Below are 25,085 nucleotides of genomic sequence, written 5' to 3' on the forward strand. Positions count from 1 at the left end.
TCAACAGCCCCAAGGTAAAGGGATGGAACACTAGATCTTAATTCAGGAGGTGCCAACAGAGATGCTGCCTGTTGTGGACCTGCAGTCTGGGTTTGCTATCCAGCACACCCCTGTTGACACCAGGTACAAGGTAATGAAGATGGTAAATGTAAGAGGCTTAGGCACAAGCCAGGCAGTGGTGGCGCATGCCTTTAACCCAGCACGTGGGAGGCAGAGGCAGGTGAATCTCTGAGGATGTGGGGCTTAGGCAATCACTCCCACCTGCCCCTCTCTGCCTCCTAAAGGCCTCAGAGTTTAACCACATCTCTAGGAATTAAAATATCGGGGAATCATTTCATGTTCTATGAAAACGTTCACACATACTGTAGCCATGAGTGTAGCGTGCAAGCATGGACCTATGATTTAGGCTTAATAATGTTATTATTCTGTCAGAGTCATATGCAGGGCCTGAAATCCCTTAATGTCATAGAACTGACATTTTAAAACCGAACACTTAAGCATCAGGGGGTCTTACTTAGGAACCACAGATTGCAGGCATCATTCACACCGCCTGAGGAAGACTGGAGACACTGTACATACAAATGAGCTTCACTGTTTATAAGATGAATAAATGTGGCTACTCTCCAGATAAAAATGAATGAGAACATCACTGTTATCTCCCACAGGGAGGAAGTTTGGACTGAAGCCAAAGGTCTTTGCTGTATTCAAAACATTTTTGGTCCATCTGGAAAGAAGAAAGCAAACAGCGTTCTCAGAGGACATTTAAATTGGGGATGGGTTTTTTTTTTTTTTTTTTTTTTGGTTTGTTTTGGTTTTTTGGGTTTTTTGGTTTTTTGAGACAGGGTTTCGCTGTAGCCTTGGTGCCTGTCCTGGAACTAGCTCTAGTAGACCAGGCTGGCCTCAAACTCGCAAAGATCTGCCTGCCTCTGCCTCCTGCACCACCACCACCTGGCTTAAATTAGGGGTGTTAAATGCACCAATGATACCAAGAGAAAGATGCAAAACCGTGAGAAGAATTAGAGATCTGTTTGAAAGAAAATCATGTTCTTATTTTTGAAACAAACAAAAAATGTTCAGAGTGTCAGTTATAGGGCGGTTGGGAATATTATTATTTTGAAGAGATAAAAATAGTAGGACATCCATGCTTGAAGATTTATGCATTCATATAAAAACACAGTCATTACCCCACCTTGTGAAGAATAAGAGACCAGATTTGGGGAGAGGGCAGGCTGTGGAAACATACAGACAGCCCCTCCCCCTCCACTGAGACACAACCAACCTGGAAATGTGTCAGCCCCTGAGAGAACGTCTGGCAAGGCTGATTGAAAAGCCCGGCCTCAAGTCCATGGGGTAAGAAATTGTTTTGCGATGATTAAAATGGAAGAAAAGCAGCCATCTTCCCACTTGCTCTCGACTCGACTGGGGGCAGGGCAGGGACTGACCACCGGCACTGTGTGTGGTGGGTAGGATGCTTGTCTGGTTCGCTCTCAAAGGTCTCCTGGGCTCCTGATCTGAGCAACACAGAAAGCAAACAGGTGGACTGAGTGAGAAGAGCAGGAGTCAGAAGATGCAGTCTGCCGCAGTCGGTAAGTGCAACGAGCTTTCATTTGAGCTTGGCCTAGTTAGTGATGACACTTGGGGATGGAGGGCAAATTCCCGGCCTGTGCAGAGCGGACCTAACTCAGCACCCGTGTGGCCGCTCACACATGCCGAAGAAAGATTTCCCGCCCATACTCGCAATGCACAAGAGCACACCCTTGATTCATTAGAACACCACTATCGATGCATATGAATGAAAACTGCTCTCATTGTTCTTTTTTTTTTTTTTTTTTTTTTTTTTTTTTTTTTTTTTTTTTTTTTTTTTTTTTGGTTTTTTCGAGACAGGGTTTCCCTGTAGTTACTAGAGCCTGTCCTGGAACTAGCTCTTGTAGACCAGGCTGGCCTCGAACTCAGAGATCCGCCTGCCTCTGCCTCCCGAGTGCTGGGATTAAAGGCGTGCGCCACCACCGCCCGGCTTCTCATTGTTCTTAATGTAGGCACATATCTTCCTCTGGGACTGCCCTCTTGGAAAGAAAACATCTCTGCTAAGCTCCCCACTCCAGCCTTACCCAGGCCCTGAAGCCCAGGAGCTGCTGACGGTCTTGAAAACACATGAGCTTACTGGATCTTATACAAGCGCTCTTGGCGTTTGTTGCAGGTTCCGATGGCAGGCTGCGTCTCTGCGCACTTGCATCTGCCTTGTCTTGGCAGTGCAAGGTTTCCCTCTCTCCCTCCAGGAGAGAGGGTGGAATGCTGGGGACTTGTTCCTGTGTGTGTCCTGACTTGGTAGTTCATTGTGAGCAAGAACGGCAGCAGGTGGCTAAGCTCCAACTTTCTGAGAGTTTCTTTAGATGTCATTACTGGAGAAGGTGGGCAGTCTGACCACCCATGTCACATTGGGGAGGCATATTCTGCCTTAGAATCTTCTGGAACCTTTTGGAATTGCCTGCTGCCAAGAACGTTCTTCTGATATCCTAGGCTGGGAGGAATTGAAATTCTGGTGTTGAAGGAGAAGAAGGGAAATCCAAAATCCCTATTCATGACACCCAGGCAAACATGTTATATACATTACTGACTTGACTCTAAAAAACTTCTGTGAAGTGGCAAACATTTTATAGAGTATTAAACAGAAGGGCTCAGAATATACTGATCAATCAACAAGTATCACAGTGAGTTATCCAGTTTCTTCTCTCTCTGTCTCTCTATCTCTCTGTCTCTCCCTTCCCCCCTCCCAATTCATGTTCTTTTCTTGAAACTAGTATTTTTTTCAAGTGTGGCCCATGTACCATTTACATCCAGAACGCCTGGACTGCAGGTTCCTGGGCCCCACATAGACTTCCTTAATTATGCTCTCCAAGAGCTCAGCTCTGAAATTTAATATTTTACAAGCTGCAGCTGCAGATAGACTCCCATGCTCCTGGAAGTTGGGGGACCTACTGCACGGACCCATCCTGGAGGGCAGAACCACTCAGCAGACCTGAGACTATGAGGGCTTCAGAACAGCTCCCCCGAGATGGGCATGCTGGGGTAGAGAGGAGCTGGTAAGGAGGCAGGTCTGAGATGGAAGAGAAGAGGCAAGGCTGCTGGCTTCACTTCAGAGCTGCCTGAGCCCTGTCCCTAGAATCCAGACCTGGGAACAAATCTACATCCATCTCTAGGCTGAGGTTGTCCTAATCCAAAGGTTCAAGTTCACAACTGCATAGGGCTACACAGGAGGTGTAGACTTAGGGACTGCCCCGCAGTGGGGTGACAGCTTAATGGGGGAGTGGGTATGGGGATGGCCATGGGTGATCCATAGCTGCCACCCAACCTCTGTGTCCAGTGTGGCCTAACTAGCCAGTCCTAGAGATCTCCAGAGCCACTGCAGTTGTCTCTCCAATCTCTCGATGCCACAATTGACCAACAAAAGTCTATACACCCAGAAGTCGTGCCCTGAATCCTCAGTCTATCCCATGTCCCTTCTGTCATTCTAACTCAGGGCAAGCATACTGAGCTCAGGAAACTGACTAAGATGGTATTCTGTGACACCCATTCCTGTCTTCTTCCTCCTAGATCTGCCCATTTCTATTTTGTGCCTCAGAGCCTAGGTGCGGGTTTCTGAAATGATGGTTGGGATGTCTGAGGTGGCTCACTGTAAGAGAGATACACAATTACTACCCAAGGGCAGAAATAGAACACTAGAAATAACTAGGCAGCCCACTCCCACAGAGGCTCAACTACCGTCTTCTCTAGCGGCAACACTAAGTGTGCATGATAACTATTTGCCTGCAGATGATGGCTTCCTGAATTCAGGAACCTAGGAAAACAACTCAGCAAATCATTTCAATAAGGAATATGAAAAGTTGTTCTTGATTTAGACAAAAAAAAAAAACTGGGAATTTTCTTGAGTCTGTGTACCCAGACCTGTGCAAACAAGGAAAGCAATAGTCCATTGAAGAACAAAGGCTTGGTGGCCCTTGTGCTTGGGTTTTAAACCAGAGCCGAAAACAAATGGTCCCTGTCCACTTGCTGGAGCATTTATGGGTCTAACACAGACAACCGTGTTCCTGTCCCTCCCCCCCCTCTGGACAGGTTACGGTGCGCCCTTCCAAGCAACAAAACAGCCTTTGTTTTCAGATGCCCCTCCCTCCTACTTGCCATTAAGTCAAACTATCAATTATTACGGAAATTGTTCTGAATCTAAAACCCTGCAGTCATTTGTAGAAGGAACAGAAAGTCAACAAAGGCACCGGTAACCGTGAGAGAAGTAGATCAGAAAGATCAGAGGGAACCCTTTGTGGCCTCAGAAGTGAAGGCATCACAGAGAGCGTTTGACCCAACTGCTCGCCTTAAACACACATCACATAGGTGGCTGGCTCTGCTTGGAGATACCTGTGAATGGACAGCTCACTACCTTCTCGGAGCATCCCCCCATGAAAGCCACTCTCTGAGCCTTAGATAGGATCCAATTGTACCCCAAACATCCCAGGAGCCCTCACCACTGGAACACAGAATAAGTCTTCCAACCCTTATGAGGGCAGCTACTCATCACAGCTAACTGTGTATGCATGTGGGCACATATGCATGTGTGTGTGTTGTATATGGAACATCCTCCAGATTCTTAAATCAAGGTTTATATATTGTGAGTCTCAGTCCATACTATTCTTACAACTTTCTCTGAAACAGCAATTTTGTCAAAGTCCTTGAAACTATTTCAGAACTGAATATAGTACTGGTGCCCTAGAAACGTGAACAATCACAGAGTTGATTCCTTTGCTTGGATTACTGCTTTAATTTTTTGTAGCAATCACATGACAGAATTCATCTTGATTTTACTGTAACAAAATCTCTTAGCTGCTTATGAATGGTAAAAACTGCTAGTGATGTCATAATCAGTGTTGTAACACTGATTTCTGTGACAAAGCTTTTTAAACTGACTGCTTATAAAGAAAACACATTGTCCCTGGGTGGTAGTACACACCTTGAATCCCAGGAGGCAGAGGCAGGCAGATCTCTGAGAGTTCAAGGCCAGCCTGATCTACAGAGCGAGTTCCAGACAGCCAGGGCTACACAGAGAAATCCTGTCTCAAAAAAAGAAAAGAAAAGAAAGGGAGAGAGAGAGAGAGAGAGAGAGAGAAGAGAAGAGAGAAGAGACGAGACGAGACGAGACAAGAAGAGAAAAAAAGGAAAAACAACTCATTGTCTTTGATGTCAAACAGCTCTGGACACTCAACAGTGTCACCAGCTTCTCTTAGGATCGCATAAACGGTGACATCACAATGGTAGGAGTAGGTCTAGAGGACATCACCTGGTGACACAGACTTCAGAGAAAGACTCTAGAATGTATTATAGCAACTCTCTTATCCAGAAACCAACCAGCCCCAGCTGTTCCTTAATTTCTTCTCGGGCAACACAGTGTAGTGACTTCCTCTACACTGAAGCATTCCTTTCTAGAGGGAAGCCGGAAGCAACCAAAGCACCAAAAGCTTCTGCAATTCAGGAGGCTAGGGAAACTCACAAAACTGACAAGGCTCTGAGAGCCCCTTCCCAAGGTAATAGAAGCAATAAACAGAAAGGAGGAGACCCTTCTATAGAAGTGCCTGCGAATGTGATAGGCAGCAATCACAATGATCTAAGCCCCTCCCACTGGACCCCAGCCTCCTCACCACTACCTACACTGAGGACAAAATCCCCTAACGTAAGGTAGAGCCCGGAGAGTAAGGACCCTTCAGTACCCTGCACAAGTAGCGCTACAGCTATGGCACAGGATCCCTTCTCCGCGGTATCAAAGCGGAAGTCCCTCCATCGTCTCAACAGTAGCCATGTGTGGAGCAAATGAAACTCCTGTGTGTTAAGCATTTCTTGTGTGCTTTCCTGTAGAGGTCGTAGGTTCAAGGTTCTTTGATCAGTGCACCGCAGAGACAACATACCATGCTTTCCTTGCTCTGGAACAGCGCTGTCGAATGGAAACATAATGTGGGTCAATGCATCCATTTAAAATGTCTGATAACTACATGCAAGAAGTAAACAGGGACAGATGAAATTAATTCTTTTTTTTTTTTTTTTTTTTTTTTTTGGTTTTTCGAGACAGGGTTTCTCTGTAGCTTTAGAGCCTGTCCTGGAACTAGCTCTTGTAGACCAGGCTGGTCTCGAACTCACAGAGATCCGCCTGCCTCTGCCTCCCGAGTGCTGAAATTAATTCTTATGAGGCAACATCTTAAATACCTACCTTAAATACTATCACTTCAATATGTACTCAATATAAAATATTGTGGAGATGTGTCATTGTTCTTTATGTAGTGGTCTTTAAAACCCTAGCGTGAACTGGTGCTTGCAATGCTGGCCCACTGAGATCCCCTGGAGAGGATGTCTTGGCATGGGGGCTCACTCATCACGGCACTTTGCACTGCACTGTGCAGCTTCCTGGTCTGCAGGGTCCATCACACTGGCCGTGGAAGGCACAGACTATATGGTGAGCTGTTGGGCTTCAGGTTCTCCACATAGAGCTTGACATGGAGGCAATAGGTTCATCCTTAGCCAGCACAGGCCAGAGCTTGGGTCCAAACTTCAGCCTGGCTGATGATAAAATCCATTCTCCTTTTTCCTGTCCCAGGTGGCCTCTTGTGCTTCCCACAGCCATAAGGAAAAGGCAGAATCCTTAGGGCAAATAGACTCAGGGTTATATTTCAGTGAGGGACCAATAATTGAATTCATTGCTACTGTTATTAGAGAGGTTTGGCTGCATTCTCTTAGCCTTAATCTCTGCATTTGTAAAATGAAGAGGATACATCTCCAAAAAGGGAACTCCAAATATGGACGTGAAATGGTGAAATGATCTGATCAGGTCAGTACCTTGCAAACATACTATCTATAAATGTTGGTTGTAGAAGGAGGCCACTTGTTTGTTTCTGGCTGCTCAGCCCCAAAATGACCACACAGAAACCATATTAATTAAATCACTGCTTGGCCTATAAGCTCTTGCTTCTTTATGGCTAGTTCTTACATATTAATTTAGCCCATCTCCATTAATCTGTGTATTGCCATGAGTCTGTGGCTTACTGGGTAAAGTTTGAGTGTCTGTCTCCAGCGGGGCTGCATGGCTTCTCTAAACTTTGCCTTCCATCTCCCAGCATTCAGTTTAGTTTTCCCCACCTAGCTCTAATCTTTTGCCCTATCACAAGCCAAGACAGTTTGTTTACTAACTAATGGTATTCACAGCACACAGAGGGGAATCCCACATCAGTTGGTTTCTTCTCTCTGTTTAATAAAACAAATATATAATTCTCGTCTGAGCAAGGCTTGATTATGAGACAGCTTTGAACCTGTGTAGTCATATAAAGCAAACCAAAATGGGAAAGCTCTCCTCCCTGCCAGCTGCTTCCCTGGTATGCTGCATTCCACAGCATGCTGGTGGAGCCAGGGCAGCCAGGTATTGCACATAGTCCAAAGATGCCCTTGCATGCCTAGATGGGTGCCTACTGCAGCTGCTTCCAACCTCTGCCTCTGAGATTCTGCCATGCTAATGTCTCTGCCCCACATCTAAGAGAACCTGTCTTTGTTCTTCTGAGAGTTATAGAGGCTGGAAGCTCTCAAAACTAAGCCAGGTATAGAAGCCTAGGTCAGAAAAGGTCTAGTATATGTTCAAATATTCACAAACATGGGACAGACCCCAGTCCACTCCACACAGGGCTTTGATTTTGAGAGAAAGAAACAGATTTATTCAACCAAAATCCTCACATGAATTTAAGGAACGGGAGAGTAAGCCGGGTAGTGGTGGTGCACACCTTTAATCCCAGTACTCAAAAGGCAGAGGCAGGAGAATCTCTGTGAGTTCAAGGCCAATCTGATCTACAGAGTGAGTTCCAGGGCAGTCAGGCCTACACATAGAAATCCTATCTTGAAAAAATAAAGGAAGGAAGGAAGGAAGGAAGGAAGGAAGGAAGGAAGGAAGGAAGGAAGGAAGAACAAGAGTAGATGACGACCACTGCCCTCATCAGAAAGCACCAACAGGAATGTAAAGTCCCTTCTCTCTTGACCCCTTTTGTTGCACATTCCCGCCAGAGATTTCCTTTGTTGCCATAGCTGCTGTGGCTCCTCCCACCCTGCCCTGCTAGCACTCTACTTCCCCATCATCAACAGGAAGGGTTTCATACCTCATTCCCACACCCCATATACTGTTCGTGCACACACATATACAAGTACATGGACACATGCTCACACACACACGCGTGCACACACATACACACGCGTGCACACACATACACACGCATGCATGCACGGACCCCACCACACAGCAAACTCACCAGTTCATCCTTACCCAGCTTCACTGTCAGTCAGTTCCCTACCTCCTTTCTAGCTGTCCTGCTCCTACAGACATGTGTACACACACACACACACACACACACACACCATCTACCACCACACCCTTGCTCACCGTCAAGACCTACCATTCTCAGACACACGCTACCACACAAACCCACACGCACGCATTCCTCACACAGAGACAATTCGCTCCACGTTACATCCCATACTTTCCCTCATAAGTACCCACGAAACACAAATAGGATTATCATCTACCTCAGAACACCCTTTCCTCCTGAGTTTTGAGAACTTGGCTGCCTTGATTAGAGTCATTAATACAAGCATGCTTATCTCCCTGCTTGACCGTAAGCCTCTTCAGGACAGGCTACTCTTAGTTTCTCCTTTCTGGCTGGCCTTCATAGTGTTCTGTATGTAATCAGAGCTCAATATATATTTCCAAGTGAAACATGCCTCAATTTATCGACCCATACGTGTGTGCAGGACTGAATAAAGTGATGGGGAAGAACAGCTCCATGTGGCCTTGGAGGCCGTGAGGCCACCCTGGATGGCTGGCCTTGTCTGGTCCTGTTCTGCTGCCTCGGCCTCATTCCAAAGGAAATATTTGTTCTGTGAGCAAATAAAATGTGAATATGTTCTAATCTGTTGCAAAGATACACAGTGCTGCTTTCAGCCTGACGCTCAGATCTCAAGAGCACTTCAAAGAGCTGTGGAAACAGAAAGTCCACAGTGGGGTAGGCAAAATGTGCCTTTTCCCTTCTCAGAGAGAAGGGCAAGCGGAGACTGGATGATAAGCATCCCGTTGGCCAATTGTAAATAACGCCTGCTGGGATCCTGGGCACCACAGGCTCCCCGTTTCTGTCATTCTACATATTCAGAAGTACCAAAGCAGGTATTTGAGAACATACATACACACGAGAGAGAGAGAGAGAGAGAGAGAGAGAGAGAGAGACCTTGATTTCATTTTACAGGGGAAGAATTCCAGCTACCAGACACGTGCGTTGAACCCTACTTGTCACTGTTGACCAGAAGCACATTTCCACTAGGGTGTCTGTCATGTGCCCTGAATCCTGGGTACCTGCTCATTAACAAGCACACACAGTGCCTGGAGAGGTCAGGAAGAAGAAACCATGCCTAGTCACAAGCAATTAGGAAGCTCTTTGTCAAATTTTGTTTGTTTCTTACTATAAGGAATTCTTAGAAGTTCAGAACCTTCGATAATAAACTGTTGTTGGACACACTTGTTTCTGAATCAGGTCTTGGGTTTGATAGCAGGGTTTCCAAACTTCTAAGGGAGAAATAGAAGGTCTCAGTGTTCCCTTATTCCATCGCTGGCCCTTCTCCCAGCTTGGGACAAAGACTACGCTAGCTATCTGTTAAGAAAAGCCAGAGTACAAATTAAATCGTTTATTCAATGGCCAATGGGGAAGCCTTAGGATCCCTGCAATGACTTTTGAAAAGAGCACCCTTCAGTCTCTATTCCAGATGCTCCAGTCAGCTGGGTCCTGAGATAGGGACAGCATTTAGAACTTGATTTAAGAACAAGTCTCAACCATCCTGTAGGCTGATTCAGGTGCTGCCATGACCCTTATTCTGTTTGAATCCACTCAGTAAGAAATATTAGCATTGGCACTTTATTTCATAAGGGAGCATTGAAGGCTCAGAGAGACCAAACGTCTTGCCCAAGATGGTCCAGTTAGATTCAGAATTCTATTTGCTGACCCCCTCCTTCTGCTTCCCTGGGGAACCGTCTTCCCAAGGATGCCAACCTGCACAGAACTTTACAGACAGCATTCCCGATAGTTTGTCATTCGGCTTTATTATAGCTGCCATTCTCTACTTTCATTCAACACGTTATTTTCGCTTGTCTTGTGCAATTTAATTTTGAAACTACACAATACTAATCTGGCCCATTTGAAAAGCTTTTGAGGGCCAGTAAAATGGACATGACATCAGGAAGGGACACTTGATGCCACACCTGGTGACTTAAGTCCTGTCTTCACGTCCCACATAAAGCTGGAAGGAGAGAATCGACTCCTGAAAGTTGTTCCTTGACCTTCACATTTGCATTTATGCTCTCTCTCTCTCTCTCTCTCTCTCTCTCTCTCTCTCTCTTTCTCCCTCCTTTCCTCCCTCTCTCCCTCTCTCTCATTATAAATAATTAGATATGCAATAAATAAATGGTTGGAAGGCCTGTTTCTTTGAAAAAGAGTGTCTCCTAGATTACAGCCAGTGCTGTTTCTGCTCCCAAAAGCCACACGGAAAGTGTCTGGGGTGGTCTTCCCTTTGACTGACAGCATCCATTCACAATGGCAAGAGGACAATCTTACCTTCATTTAAAATGGGCAGTAGGGTCTGGCCAGACCTACCACTGCCATGCTTATACTAATGTACATGAATATGCAAAGAAAAAAAGAAAAGAGGGAGAGAAGTTCAGAGGAGCAAACGAGTCCTCCACACTAGGAGAACAATTAAGAAAGTATAGCCAATACAAGACATATTAGGTAAGTCTTTTAATTGAGGTTTATAAAAAAATACTTAATATGCTGGAGATATTCCCGATAAAATGTGAAGCAAAAATGTGAAATTATATATTAAAAAATATCTCCATTATGTAAAGCAGCAGTGGAAAAGGAGGAAATATGTTCAAATGTTAACTGTATTCATTTCTCAGATGATGGATGCTTGCTGGTTTATTTTTAACCTTTTTTAAAGTCTTCCTAATTGTACATAATACATACATATTTTGCAATTAGCATTGTATTATAATTTGTATATTATATTGTGCTTGGTAATATGACCTGTTTTAAAACTTTTCAAAGACAAATGCCCTGCCTGGGCTAAAAAGATTGAATAAAGAAAATAGCATGGCCTGGGGATGTAGTTCGTACAGCAGGCTTGCCTACCACCAAGGTCCTTGTCCAAGATTCAGCATTGCAACAAAATAAATAAACCTAAAAATAAATAATTTTGAAGTTAACCTCCCACCTTAAAAAGTGAGATTATTGCTGGGTCTGGTGGCGTACACCTTTAATCCCAGCACTTAGGAGGCAGAGGCAGGTGGATCTCTGAGTTCGACGCCAGCCTGGTCTACATAGTAAGTTCCAGGACAGCCTAGTCTACAGAGCTGATTCCAGGTCAGGAGAGTGGTTTCTCTATGAAGGTCAAATCCTCTGCCTGCTCCCTCACACTTGGCTCTGATGTGCTTAACGCCCTTTATGGGCAGTAAGCTTGTCTTCGCCCAGTGCGCCAGAGTCCCTCTCCTCTTGTCACTCACCCCCTCCAGGACTTATTGAGACTCTCTCTTCCTCAAAGAGGGATCCAAATCTTCCGGCTCTTCAATCCTGTCTAGCATGCCTTCCATAGCCTGCCCTAGTACTCCAGGCCTGCCTCCTGGTCCAGCAGACAGCTCTTCAGTGGTCCTCACAAGTTCCATGGGCTGGAAATACATGTTCCTTCACTTAAATAGAATAATGGTCTTGTCCAAATTGTGCTCAAAGATCCGATTATCTCAATGTTAAGTTTTCCCCATCAATTTTTGTTTAACCTATGGCACCTGCAGCTTTGCCTATCTCTCTCCAGTGAGAACTCGCAGATGGCAAATCGAATGAACAGGTACCAAGTGAATAGTCACAGAAAGCCCCAGGGACAGCCCGACACATGTCCTCCCACAGCTTGTGCGGTTCACAGACGTGCTCACAGCCATGGCTATTTAGCCACGGCTGCGTTCCCACTGTCTATTAGTTCATTTCTTCATGGTTCGTGAAATATCTTCCCCCTGCTTTCATGATAGTCTTCTTTTCTTTTTAGAAGATTTGATCTCGCATGTGTGTGTCCGTGTGAGTGCACAGCACGTATGCTCGGGTGTCTGCCTGCAGAGGCCAGAAGAGGGTGTCAGATCCAGCGGGGGCTGGAGTTATGGGTGGCTGTGAGCTGCCTGCTGCGGGTGCTGGAAACCGAACACCCATCCTCTGGAGAATAGCAAGTGTTCTTAACCCGAGGCATCTTTACAGCCCTCAGTGATAATTAAAAAAAAAAAAATCATGATGATCTGCCTAGAAAGACATGATTGCTGTGAGCCAAAGCGCTGCCGAGAACTGAGGCAGACACCCCAACCCTTTCCCCCAGCATGCCCCATGCGAATGCAAGTTTGTGCCCTGTACCATACATTCTGTCCATATCCCCAGACCCCTTCCTTGCCAAAGAACACTCCAGCATTCTACAGAATCCCCTCCCTCTTGAAGTGTTCTGCCCCTTTGCATCTCTTTGGCAGTCAGTGAAGATGAAGAAGGCACACAGACAGCATCAGAGGAAACCTAACAGTAAGATGATACTTTCTACGGGAAGTGTCACGCTGAGAAGGAAGGTATGGGGGTACCTTCTTTCAGACATGATTCTATTACCATATTGCCATATGGATTACCTAGTCACCATTCACATTTACAAGGTGCATACAGAAGTGTAAGTGAATGCTACCCACATTCTAATCAGGAATGCGTGGGCCAGGACAGGTACAGCATGGATCCTGTAATGAAAAACTACATCTTGTCATTAAAAGCGGCTTAGCATTGCAGGGAGGAAGAGGAAGACCATATTTAGCTTCTATATCCCATCATGACACCAGTGGGCTCTGCCAGAGCAAGCCCTGAGGTCAGCCTCCACATGCAAAGTAAACATTCCTAAGAGGAGAAGTCCAGATGAAACTCAGATAAATATATAAAGCAACTGGGCTACGGAAGAAGCACAGAAATTGGGGGTGGAGCCAGAAGGGATTCCAGTCAGAGGGTGATCGAATTCTCCCAATCAGGATGGGCAGGCAGAATGGAACACATGCCCAAGGCACATGTTAAACGTGAATCCCCAAAGAATGGCCAGCTGCCCCTTTCTCGGGCGCGATGTTTCGTTGCAGCATAAATCACTTATTTATTTGTAATTGGATTTTTTTTGTGGGGTGAAAGAATGAGTTCACAAATAATGACACATTAATGAGACTTATTAATCATGAAAGCTCTGGCTTAGGCTTGTCCCACTAGCTTTTATAACTTAAATCAACCTGCTTTTATTAATCTACATTTTACCATGTGAGTTTTTACGTTTCTTTCATTCTGTATGTCCCTCTCCCTTTATGTCTCCTTGGCAGTTCCTGTGCTCCTGGGTTCCTCCTCCTCTTCCTTTCTTTCCCCGGAAATCCCGCCTGTACCTCCTGCCTCGTTATTGGCTGTTCAGCTTTTTATCACAGTGGTCACAGCCATACATTTTCACGTGGTGTACAAATATCCCAAAACATTTATTCATCAAGTCATTCAATCTTTGGTGACCACCTGCGAAGAACTGCGTGGTGGAGTTGCGAGGGTCAGATAAAACCTTAAGAGGGTCCTTATTGGAGGAGTTTGCACTGTGAGCACCATGACTTTACCTACGAGGTGTCTATACTTTAATCAGAAGCATGAAAAAGGATGTATTCGGAGCCATTTCCGGTTTCTGATGCTTGTTTAACCTGGGAGATGTAGCCCATAATTTCAAAACGTGAACTGACTGTCAGTGACCATACAAGATACCTGATGTCCTGCCATCCAACCTCCATTCTAACCTTGTCTCTGCCATGGCTCCTCCTAGCTCTGATATAAATAGCTCTAATATCCGATATCCTACTAGTTAGACATGTAGGAGCAATCAGTTGGCAGCCTGGGGACATACTACTATTGCCAAGCATGTGTGCTTGTGTGTGCTATTGCCTTGGTCTGTACAGCAAGCTGTAGTCATCAGTCAATTCCAGGGCTGGCCCACATGCCAGATGTCTCCGGAGTCTTCCCTGACCCTCACAGGAAGCACCTGTGTGGGCGTGCCAGCACCCACCTCCATGCCTCTCTCATGATACCTGTAGTCACCACACATTAGCGATTTGCCCCCGTGCCTTTCTCCCACCTACTAGCAGACTGTTAGCTCTTCTCAGGAGAGCCCCCAGGCTGAGGATGCCAGCCCAACAGCTGTTAATGTGAGTGCAAATGGAATTTACTGCTCTATAAACTCCTATGCCTTAACCTTAGGAAGGGCCTGTCGTGGTGACGGCCTCCTCTGACAGAGGAGGGACCATCCACCTGCCGTGGCCACTTACTGCCAGAGCTCTTTAGTCAGTACGGGAGGAAGACGACACAGTAAAATCAAACCTGTAGGGTTGTGACAGCTACGTAGGTTAATTTTAAGGGTGGTTGCCTGTACAACAGGAACTACTCACAGTGGTAGAGAATAAACTCTTAGTAGTGGGTGATTTGGGGAAACTGGATACAGGCAAGGAGGTAACATGGGGGCTTTTATGTCCATTCTATATCTTTCTTATGGAAGGAGTTTTTGCCAGGAGTCCCTGTCATTTCAAAGAGGTAAGAAAAGAGAATGAGTCCTGTAAATAGACTTTAAGTGAACCAATTAAAATTAGATTGACGTTAACCTATGCATACTAGAGTCTCACTGGAACGTGCATAGCAACCACCTATATGTCTAGTAATGATTAGACCGACTATACAATGGAATATTGCATTACAAAAGAAAAATGAACAAAACACAAATTGGTGACTCTCCTAGACACCATGTGAAGAAGCCAGGCATAAACATATGTGCTGGGTGCTTCTGTTTATATGAAGTATAAAGGTAGATAAAACTGGTCTATAAAATTTTACAAGCTAAGAAGGTGGCTACTGAGGCAGCAGTCAGGGAGGAAGAGGGTTTGGTGCCTGGTAGCGGGGAGGCCTTCTGGTGGGGGCCAGGAGGTAAGCTAATGAAGTCTCGTTTCTCAGTCTGCTGTCCTGGTTAGTTTTTTTGCTAACTTGGCACAATCTAGAGCCACCTGAGAAGAGGAACCTCCACTGGGAAAATGTATCCATCTTATTGCCCGTAGGCAAGGTGGTAGGGCATTTTCTTGATTAATTGTAGACGTGAGAGGGCTTAGCTCGCCGAAGGTCGTGCCATTGTGGTGGAATCATCTTTCTGTACACCGTGAAGTGAAGATGGGTTTAATAGAGAAATAAATGGCCCATAGCCAGGCTGGAAGAGGTTAGGCAAGACTCGCAGACGGGGAGAAAGTGCTGGGATGAAGAACGGCGGGGTTGCGAGGAGACATGAGGAGAAGCAAGATGAACGTGCGGTGCAGAGGAAAGGTACCGAGTCCCACGGCAGAACGTAAGTAAGAACTATTGGTCAATTTAAGATGGAACAGCTAGTCAGTAACAAGCCTAAGCTATCGGCCGAGCATTTATAATTAATAATAAGTGTCTGTGTGGTTATTTGGGAGATGGCTAGGCAGGACAGAAGAATTTGCCTCCATGCCATCCCTGGGCAGTGGTCCTGAGTGGTATAAGAAAGCAGGCTGAGCAAGCCGGAGGAGCAAGCTAATAAACCAGGCTCCTCTTTATCTCTGCTTCCATTCCTGCCTTGAGTTCCTACCTTGGCCTCAGCGGACTGTAACTCAGGATTTGTAAGTCTTTCCTCCCTGTATTGATTTTGATCACGGTGTCCTATCACAGCAACAGGAACCTAACTTAGATGTCTGGACAACACAAACCAAACTTACTTAGTCCACAGTTAACAATCTACACACTTTCCTGTAGACGCAATGCATAATAAAAAGGCCAACTCTGAGACACCCAAGCCTTCTCTTCCAAGAGGCTGAAGATCCCACTTGAGAGTCAGATGCTACCCTTTCGGCCTCCTAGACATCCAGCAATGGTATACCATGGTGACCAAGGTGACTAGGATTCTTGGATCCTGGCTCCTGCCCTGAGCTAAATCAGAGAACAGGGAAGGAGGCACAGGGACCTGAGCATGTCTACAATTCTAGGTACCAGCACTGGCCCAGGGTGAACTTCTCAAGTGTTTTGCATCTTTAGGCCTGGGCTGGCCTCAAACTCACTTGCTTGCTGAGTGCTGGGATTAAAGGTGTGTGCCACCACACTAGGTGTGGTTTGGCTTCTTGATGGGAATGGGGTGCACAGGAGGGACTGGAGCAAGAGGTAAGGAGAGGTTTTCAGATGTTTTGAGGCAATGCTCTCTTCTTCCCAGAGCTAAGGCACACCCAGACAGAAAGAAGGATGAGGGAATAAGATATATGCTTGTTTCTAAATACTTCCTATGGTGGTTTGGTTTCAGGGGATAAGAGATGGGGAGCCTCCCCAGCTAAAAGGGCAGGCTGGATGTCCCACATCAAGTAATCAAATTCATTGAGGGAGCGTTTCGAGGTTTACTACCATTCAGCCACAGCTAATTTCCCCTTTGTCTAACTCAAAATACATACGACCCACTCAGCAAATCCAGCAGCACCTCGGGGCAGGTGGGTGCTTACAGGCCGAGCCAAAAGCCAAAGAACAGCCTGCCTTGCCACACGGAAGCAGGCCAGCTCCTCCCAGCCCTTAGCCCAGGTCTTCAGTAGGGCAGTTGGGAGACGGCAAAGCAAGGCCTTTCATAGCTCCAGGCAGACAAACTGTGAGCTACCCTGCCCTTGCTTTGGGACTGAAGTCTGAAATGGTCACAGTAAGGCCTGGCCTCTGCTCCTCTGAAGCTTCACCACCAAGGGCATAAAAGGAAGCAAAAAGAGAACTCTAGGTCAGTCAAAATAGATTTCGCCAAGTCCACACAACAAGTTCCTCTACAGAATTACTGGAGTAGGCACATCAGACCTCACTCAGAACCCAGGGACTCCTTTTCCATGCCCGCCTCAAATCCATTCCATTTGAAGGTTTCTTGCAGACATGAACTACCATGCCTGACTTGGTTTGGGGTTTCTAAGCTGGCAGATCAGGGGCAGGAAACTAAGTGGACCAGAGTGGCTGAGTGAATGGAGAATCCATGTTTTTAACCCACTGTGAGTTCTGGTTGCCAACTAAGGAGGAGATGAGCAGGAAAACTCTGAAGAACAGATGCAGGTTACCCCCAAACCCAGTAGCCTGAGGATCCCTCATGTGGGACAGGCAGTTCTTGTGACCCTCAGAGATGGAGGCGGAAGCTTGGCATATGACTGGCTCCACAAGTAGACAGGTCTGTAGCTAGAGGTGGGGGAGGGGCTCAGGAGAAACTGCTGGGTGGGGGGGGCAGGAGGAGGATGCTGGGCACGGGAGTGGGGGCGGAGGGTGGGGTAGGACACTGTGGTTCAGATCCTGTTTCAGAGGGGGCCCTGGTTCTAAGAGCAACTTGAAGCCATTTGTTTGTTTGTTTTCAAGGTTTGGGGCTTGAGGAGGGCATCCTTCCTCTATCTGAAATCTGAATTGCTCATGTTCCTCCCAGTTCCCTGACAGTTGATTCGTCAGAAGTTCTAAGAGTGGAGTGTTAGCACGAGACAGGAGGAAGGATGTCTCCGGAAATAAGCCAGGAGAGGGATAGCAGCTCCTCCCAGCACCCTAGTCAGAGGGTCAGGAACACGCATTCAGCCTGACTTTCTTCTTCATGAGAAGTCTCAGACATGCATGTATACCATCCGTACTACTACATGTACTACGCCTGTAGTGAAGAGCCTGCACTACAGGACCATTCAGGAGCTGGGCAAGCACCTGGAGATTGAAACACACAAAGACACACAGGCAGAGACACAGTCATCCTTGAAACAAGAATGCCCACTTTATTGTGTACCAGAGCTGCTTATATATGGATCCTTAACTGATCCCAGCCAAACCCACCAGAAACCACTTCCCTGCCATTGGGAACTCAGGGTCTGGGTTCACAGTCCCCAGCATGCATTCCTTTCTCTCTCTATGTGTGTGTATGTGTGTGTTTGCACAAGCATGTATGCAAGTGTGTGTGTGTGTGTTTGTGTGTGTGTATGGAGACCAGAGGACATTCTTCAGTGCCATTCCTTAGCTACAATATACACTTTTTTTAAAGACATGGTCTCTGGCCTAGAACTCAGCAAGTAGGCTAAACTGACCAGCTGGACAACCCCAGGGATCCCTGTCTCACCTCCCCAGAACCAGGAGTACGAGTTTGCACCACAGTGTCCCGATACTGACTCTCAGCAGCAAACTGTGCACAAGCACTTCCTGTGAGAGGGTTTGGGGATGTTAAATGCGACCCTGTGTGTGAAATGTCTGGCACATGGAGGAGACTCCATAAAGACAATTTCCCATCCTGATGTGGGTTTCATGAAGGTATATCCTGCTGGCTCAGGATAGTTCAGAAGTCTAGGTGGAGTGTCTGCAGCATGTTCCCAGAAAACTACTCTCATTAAAGTGGCAGATGAAGAGGCAGAACCCCAAAGGCATGATGGGGCAGGATGGTACCCAGAGAGACTGAGCAGCACGGTAAAGTGCCTGAGAACATGGACTCTGCTCAGGATCTGCACTCAGTTCCTGACTCCAGCTAGTTACATGTGCTGGAAAACATCTCCCAACCTCTGTGCTTCCCTTCCCCATGCAGAAACTGGGAGAAGGATGGTCTACATACACGTCATAGGATTGATAGGAAGACCAAGCAAGTTAATTTAGGCAAAGCCTTGGCATAGACCTGACTCTTCCTGTGCTGGCTGCTGTCTTTAAGCACACAGCTTCTAAGGGACCGGACTGCACAACCTGGTGACTAACAGCAGGCTCTGGGGAAACCCGTGTGATAACGCTCTCCGTATAAGTTACTCTTGAGACGCTATGACAAAAATGCCTCACTGCAATGACTGAAAAATTTGAAGGTTTATTTTGACCTCCAGTTTTAGTGAGTTCTAATCTGGTATAGCAGGAAGGGCAGCTCTGCCGTGGTTGAAGTGGACCAGATACCAAGAAAACAGTGAGAGCGGCTGAAGCCAGGGCCTAGGCTGTAACCTTTAAAAGCCTGTCCCCTCCAGAACGACTTCCACCACCTCCTAAAGATTTGGCTGCCCTCAGAATAGTACCACTAGCTGGAGACCACTTGTTCAAGACACGAGCCACTTAAATTGTAACACTGTGCTGCTCGGTGTTGGCCCTGTGATCTTTACTGTGACAAGGCTTCCTCAGTTACAGAAAGTGGGGGTGACCATAATAGTGCACCTCACTTAGAGATGATGTAGGCTGAAATACTGGTACTTATGTGACACCAAACAGAGGCTGCCTGATAAAAAAAAGTCTTAGTAACTATCTGGGCTCACTATTCCCTGGACCTAAGGAGCCCTGCAGGCAGTGGGATCCCTATTTGTTTAAAGAAACATCAAGCGTGTAACATTTTCCTTTCTTCCCTCAGGTCTCAGGGCACTTATTTCTAAATTTTAGAAAGAGATACTGAATTCTTGATCTTTCCTTTGAAGGATATAGCTCTGTTCCATTTAGTCCTTGTCTTCAAATCCTCTCTTCCACACTATAAAAGAAGAGAGAAACCTGGGGGTGTGTGCTAGCACCCCAGGACCACACTCACCACAGCACTTCTGACTGGGACAGGAGGCCAGCAGCTAGCGCAAGGGGACAACCTGACCATTTGCATCAGCTTGGATGCCAGCTTAAAGCCAGGTTGCTTGCCTCAGACTCCAGCTGGCTTTGGCATTTTCGGGGGACCCGGTCAAAGCAGCCTCCCTCCTTTCTTTCCCCCTATTGTCATTGTTTCCCTTCCACTGACACTGCAAGCTGAGTGTGAAGAATGAGGGTCTAGTTTCTTACTGTGACCGAGGTTTGCCACTGCCCAAGGACAAAGGCTAGATTGACACAAGATGAATGTCCCGGGGGCAGGTCTCTTTTTGTTTTCTTTTCCAATTCTGTTTCTCTCCTGGAGGAGAAGGAATGGTCATTAGAGCACTTGTTCTACAAATCCCCCTATGTCAATATGTTCTTAGGAGCAGAAACCCAGTGCACTAGACAAGCAACTTCTCCCCGCTAACCTTAACTCTCCTATCGGCAAAGATAACAAGAGAAAGAGATTGGAGTCGGAATGGACTGGGAAAGCTGGAGAGGAAGGGGACCCAGTTTGGCCTCTGGACTCTGTTCAGATGTTGTTGCTGGGTGGCTTGCTTAGCCCAGAGGCCAGTGGGACTCCCGGGTGGGGGGGGGCGGTGGAGTGTGACCTCTGCTCTCGTTTACCTTCAGCAATGGATGGGCTAGTCTGTGCCTTAGTGTCTCATTTGTAGAATGATGATATTAATAGTTCTTACTGCCTCACTCGCTGTGAGAAATCAGATAATCCATGGAGAGCTGGGTGGTAATGGGTCTTCCAAGGCAACTACTGGATCTCATTTACCTTTGTAATTAAAAAAATTTTTTTTTTTTTTTTGCCTAGCACAGGGTCTGACTGAATATTTGGTACTAATTAAACGTTTGCTGAATGACTAAGTTATTAATTACCAATAGCTTTAATGCAGCATAATCCCCACCTATGATACTCTATCAATGTTCCTCTTTTCTGTGGTACCAGGGCTATAAGCCGGACCTTGTACCTTCTAGGCAAGTTCTATCTTCCCAAATTACGGTCACTGCCCAGGAGTGTTGGCATATGACTGGAATCCCGATATTTACGAGGAAGAGAAGACTAGAGAAATTAAGGTGATTTGGGTTACACAGTGAGTTCTGGGCCAATCTAGCTATATATATCAAGGCCATGTGTCAAAAAGCAACAAATAAATAAATCAAGTACGACACACAACACTTCCCCTCATCCTAATTAGCTTCTGCTTGTTGCTACTCAACCTATACATTTCTCATCCTCTTCCCAAAGAGGAACAGAGAACTTTGGTCTGAGGCAAAGGTCACCAGCGCCACACTCCAGGCACGGAGAGAGGGATGTGAAGGGGTCATTGTGAGGGGGCCTAGGCCGTGCCTGGAGTGTCAACCAAGGAGGCTGGTCTGGAATGAGAACAGGGCGGGACGGTGGTGGCAAGTGGACCCAGTGGCAAGGGAGGATCTGGAGCTAGTGGGGGCCCTGCAAGGAGCTGGATCCAAAGCCTTCCGGGATGTCAGAAACAAGCTGGAAGCACTAACAGAAAAGGTCAGACTCTCAGTCATCCAGTAGGATTGGTGCTAAGCGAAGCACAGTCCTCAAGCAGGAAATTAAATATCAAGGAACTGCTCGTTAAAAGTTCAAAGCTCCTTCCCACACATCAACTGGTGCCCTTCCCAGTCTCCGGCAAAACCGATAACTCAGCCCTCTGGGCCTGGGACCAGCTCTCACCACAGCATTCAATCTGATCAAAGACTGTGATCAACACATCAAGTGCCAGCTCTGATAGACGAGCAGAAAGGGGAAAGACCGCGGACCCTAGAAATCCATACCGCATCTCCCATTGTGGGGGTTCCGGCTATAGTTTAACAATTTAGGAACCCTTTGCTGAAGTTCTAACTTTTGACATCCCGCTCTCCGGCTGGCAGTGAACAGAACTCCCTTAAAGGCGGCCTAGCATCCTTGGGAAGAGAAGAGAACCGCCGATGTCGGTCGCAGGAGTAGGGCGAGAAGGTGGAGGGTAGAGGATTGTTTGTTTCCTGGAACACTGTTAAGAATCTCAGCGATTGCAGTCAGTGCCCGATCCTTTGGCAAGTAAGACTGCTTCTCCCAGTTCCCAGCTGCACGGGATCTAATTCGCAAATACACCATCTTGCATTAAACGGAAAACAAGCAGCCCGGGAGGGAAGCAAACGGTCTAACTCTGCACACACGTTTCAGAGGGATTTGTGCTTCCAAGGCCCTCTACTGGTCCCGTGCGGCCCGAGAACCGGATTTCTGCTTGGAGCCTCTAAGTTGCAGAGCTCAGAGTCAATTAGCCCGAGGAGGCGCGATCAGGCCGGCCTTTGTCCATATGAAACATCAACTAAAACCTGGAAGAGCTCGGGTTTTTAAAGGAAGATAACTGCTTATTCTTTTCACTGGAAACCTGGTTAAAAGAAATTAAAGCCTCTCCTTTTCAAGGTAGCTAAGATTAGAGGGCTCGGTTTCCGTTTTCTGTGTTTCTATGGGCCGAATGCCCAGGCGGGTCAGCGAGTTTCGGTGTGTGGAATGACGAATTCCTCTCGCCTGAGTTCTAAAATGATAACTTAGCTCGCTGCTGCAGCTGCGAACGCCTGGCGCCAAGCGGCCCCGCGCGGGGGTGGCGGGAGGAGAGGCGCAGGCGGAGGCCAGGGGGGAACTTCGCGAGTGGCCCCTTTAAGAGCTTCACTGACTCAGCTCAGCTCCCCCTCAGGTCGCGTTTTTTATGAATGAAAAACGTCCTTACATTCATTATATAAACAAGCCGGTGCTGATTGGTCAATGGCGCCCAGCGCATAAATTATGTAAAACAGACCTCTGAGGGCGGTGAGAGAGGCCGACCATTAGCCAATGGGCGCCGCAGTTGGTGGGGCGGCCCAGCTGGATTTGCCTGAAGACAGGGTAAACAAGAGGTGATGGGCAGCCGGAGGGACGACCGGGGACCAATGAGGACGTGTCTGCTCTGGGCCACGGGCCAATGGCGGCGGGCGGAGCCGGCGGGGGCCGGGCCAGTGCTGCAGCGGGTGCAGGGCGGCGCAGAGTCCGGAGGCCGGCGCGCGGAGCGGTCCTCAACCCCTATTGCTGCGGCCCAGCCCGCCACCGAGGCGCGCAAGCGGGCGCGCGGAGTGGCCGCTCAGGTGCGGGCCGGTTCCGAGTCCTTCGTCGGGTGTGCCTGGGGTGACTCCCGGAGCTAGCCGCCCCCTCCCCTCCAGGCCCGGTTCGGTTCGGTTCCTGGGAGGCATCGGGCGGGGGCGGCTAGCGGTTCCGGAGCGAGCCGAGAACCGGTTTCCGTACGTCGCGGAGGAGGCACCCGGGATGCTGGAGCGGGTGCAGGGAGCGGGGTGCTGGGCGCAGGCTGCGGGAACGGGGTGCGGGGCGCCGAGTTGTGGGCCCCCGAGGGCCCTGGGAGGCTCGCGAGAAGAAACGCTCCGCGACTCTTAGGTGGGAGGGGGCGGGCAGCAGTTTTAGGGGCGTCGCTCCAGAACCCCGAGAGTTAAATGACACCGACGTGTGTAGCCTGCGGATGCAGGATCGGCCCGAACTTCTGCGAGCCTGGCAAGTTAGAGAATGGGCAGCGGGCCCCCAGCCCCCTACTCCCTCCTCTGCGGGCTGAGGGTGCCTGGGGCCGCCTGAGCTGCGGCCTGGAGGGAAGAGAAGCGGTGCCGAGTCGGCCGAGAGATGCTGGAGCCTCGTGCAGGATTCAGGGACTGGCTTGCATTGGGGTGGTGCGGGGGGGGGGGCATTCAGCGGAGTGGGGGTTGAGTAGGGGGCGACGAAAGAAGGCGTGTGGGGTCGGGAGTAAATTAGAGGCGACTGGTATCACCCAACGCCGCACCTCGTTTTCTGAATGTGGGTGACTTTTATGAATGAAGCAGGTTTCTTTCGTGGACTCGGAGCTCCCTGGGGCTTTTTTCCTCTCTCTCTTTCTCCCTTTTTTTTTTTTTTTTTTTTTTTTTTTTTTTTTTTTTTTTTTGTGAATGAAGCAGTGAGCTTTTTTTTCCCCTAAGACGCTGGGGTGAGGGGCCTGCGTCGGAGGCTAGGCGTGCGTTGGAAGTGGGGGCGGGGGCGCAGCTGAAGGAGTTTTCTTGAATGGGAAGGCTGGGAATTGGGTGGAAGTGTGTCTTGTTTTGTGAATGGGGCCCGGCGCGAGGGATCCAGTTACAGCCTCTACCTGCGGTGGCGGCCGCGGCTTGTTCTCCCATTCATAAAACCAGGCCCGCTGCGCGCCACTGGGAGGGGCCTCGATCGGGTCGCTGCGCAGAGTTAAAGTTTTCCTGGGGGCGCTCGGATTTTTTTTTGGGGGGGGGAATGACGATGGCACAAAGGAAGTGGTTTAAAACTCCAGGATGAACTGGAGCGCCTTCGCTGCAGGCTTTTAAAAGATACTTTGAACACAATGTTTCCAGCCCTTGAACTCTATAAGGGCTACTTAGAAGATCCTCGATGCTGCTTTTGGATTCTCTTAGGGCAGTTTCTTTTACTAATTTTTTTCAAAAGATATTTTTGTGCATCATGAGATTCTAAAAATATTTTACCCTCCAGTTTCCTACACGTTTTCCTCTTACCCACAACAGACATTTAAGAATTTCTGAGGCCACAATTTAATCAGATAGGTTTTTAAATACAACACAGAATTCTTTCATGCTCCTCGACTCTACTAAGGTTTTTCAGATTTGGGTACTAGAGAGAGGCCTCGTTCTAAACGATGTTTGCACTGTGGAGGGCGAGCTGGCAGGGCTGTTTTTCTAGGAAGTTGTGAACTCTTTCATTTGACTTTGAAAATATCTGATTACTTGGGCCAAGAACTGGCTGCGAAGGGTTTTCTTGCATCCTGCTCACTTATGAAAATTTGATATGGTGTTCACAGCATGAAAAACAAGTCAGATGGAAAGGGCTCCTGTCAAAAAAGTTTCCTAGTTTGTGTACAAGTTAAAAGAAATGGCTAGTTATGCCTTTCTGTTATTTAGAACTGGGGTGAGTGAATTATCACGCCCCCCCATTTCTTTGACCTGAGTTTTTAGTTGGAAAATAAGGTGTTTAAGAAAGTGACCCCTTCCTAAATTGCTGATTAACCCCTCCCACATTAGAAAAGTGTCTTTTGTTGCCTTCTCCCAAGCCCAGTTCTTACCAGCGTTGACTGTTTTTGTTGGGAAATTTGACTTCACTGCTCACTAAAGGGCATTTTTTTTCCCATGGATCTTTTTGCTTTGAAAGTTTTTTTTTGGAGGGGGGGTGTGCTTTGATAGAGGTGCATAAATATATAAAGTGAAATTGAGTTTCCTTTATCTCTTATTCTTAAAGATGTTTCATTCTTCTACGAGTTTAGTCGATGGCAGATAATTTTTGTAAGTTGCCATGGA

The 25,085-nt window shown here is 47.4% G+C and overlaps 1 protein-coding gene across 2 annotated transcripts in view; it reads left to right on the plus strand.

Annotated features, from left to right (window-relative positions):
* The first annotated feature begins 22,742 nt into the window (after positions 1–22,742).
* The window catches only part of Etv5 (ETS variant transcription factor 5), a 63,215-nt gene continuing 60,872 nt past the window's right edge, over positions 22,743–25,085 (plus strand). For both annotated transcript variants that reach the window (XM_038345264.1, XM_038345265.1), the window contains exon 1: positions 22,743–22,862. The gene's annotated coding sequence lies outside the window, so the exon portion shown is untranslated. The remainder of the gene's footprint in view (positions 22,863–25,085) is intronic.

The sequence above is a fragment of the Arvicola amphibius genome, chromosome 10 (genome assembly GCF_903992535.2).
Source record: "Arvicola amphibius chromosome 10, mArvAmp1.2, whole genome shotgun sequence".
Taxonomy (NCBI): domain Eukaryota; kingdom Metazoa; phylum Chordata; class Mammalia; order Rodentia; family Cricetidae; genus Arvicola; species Arvicola amphibius.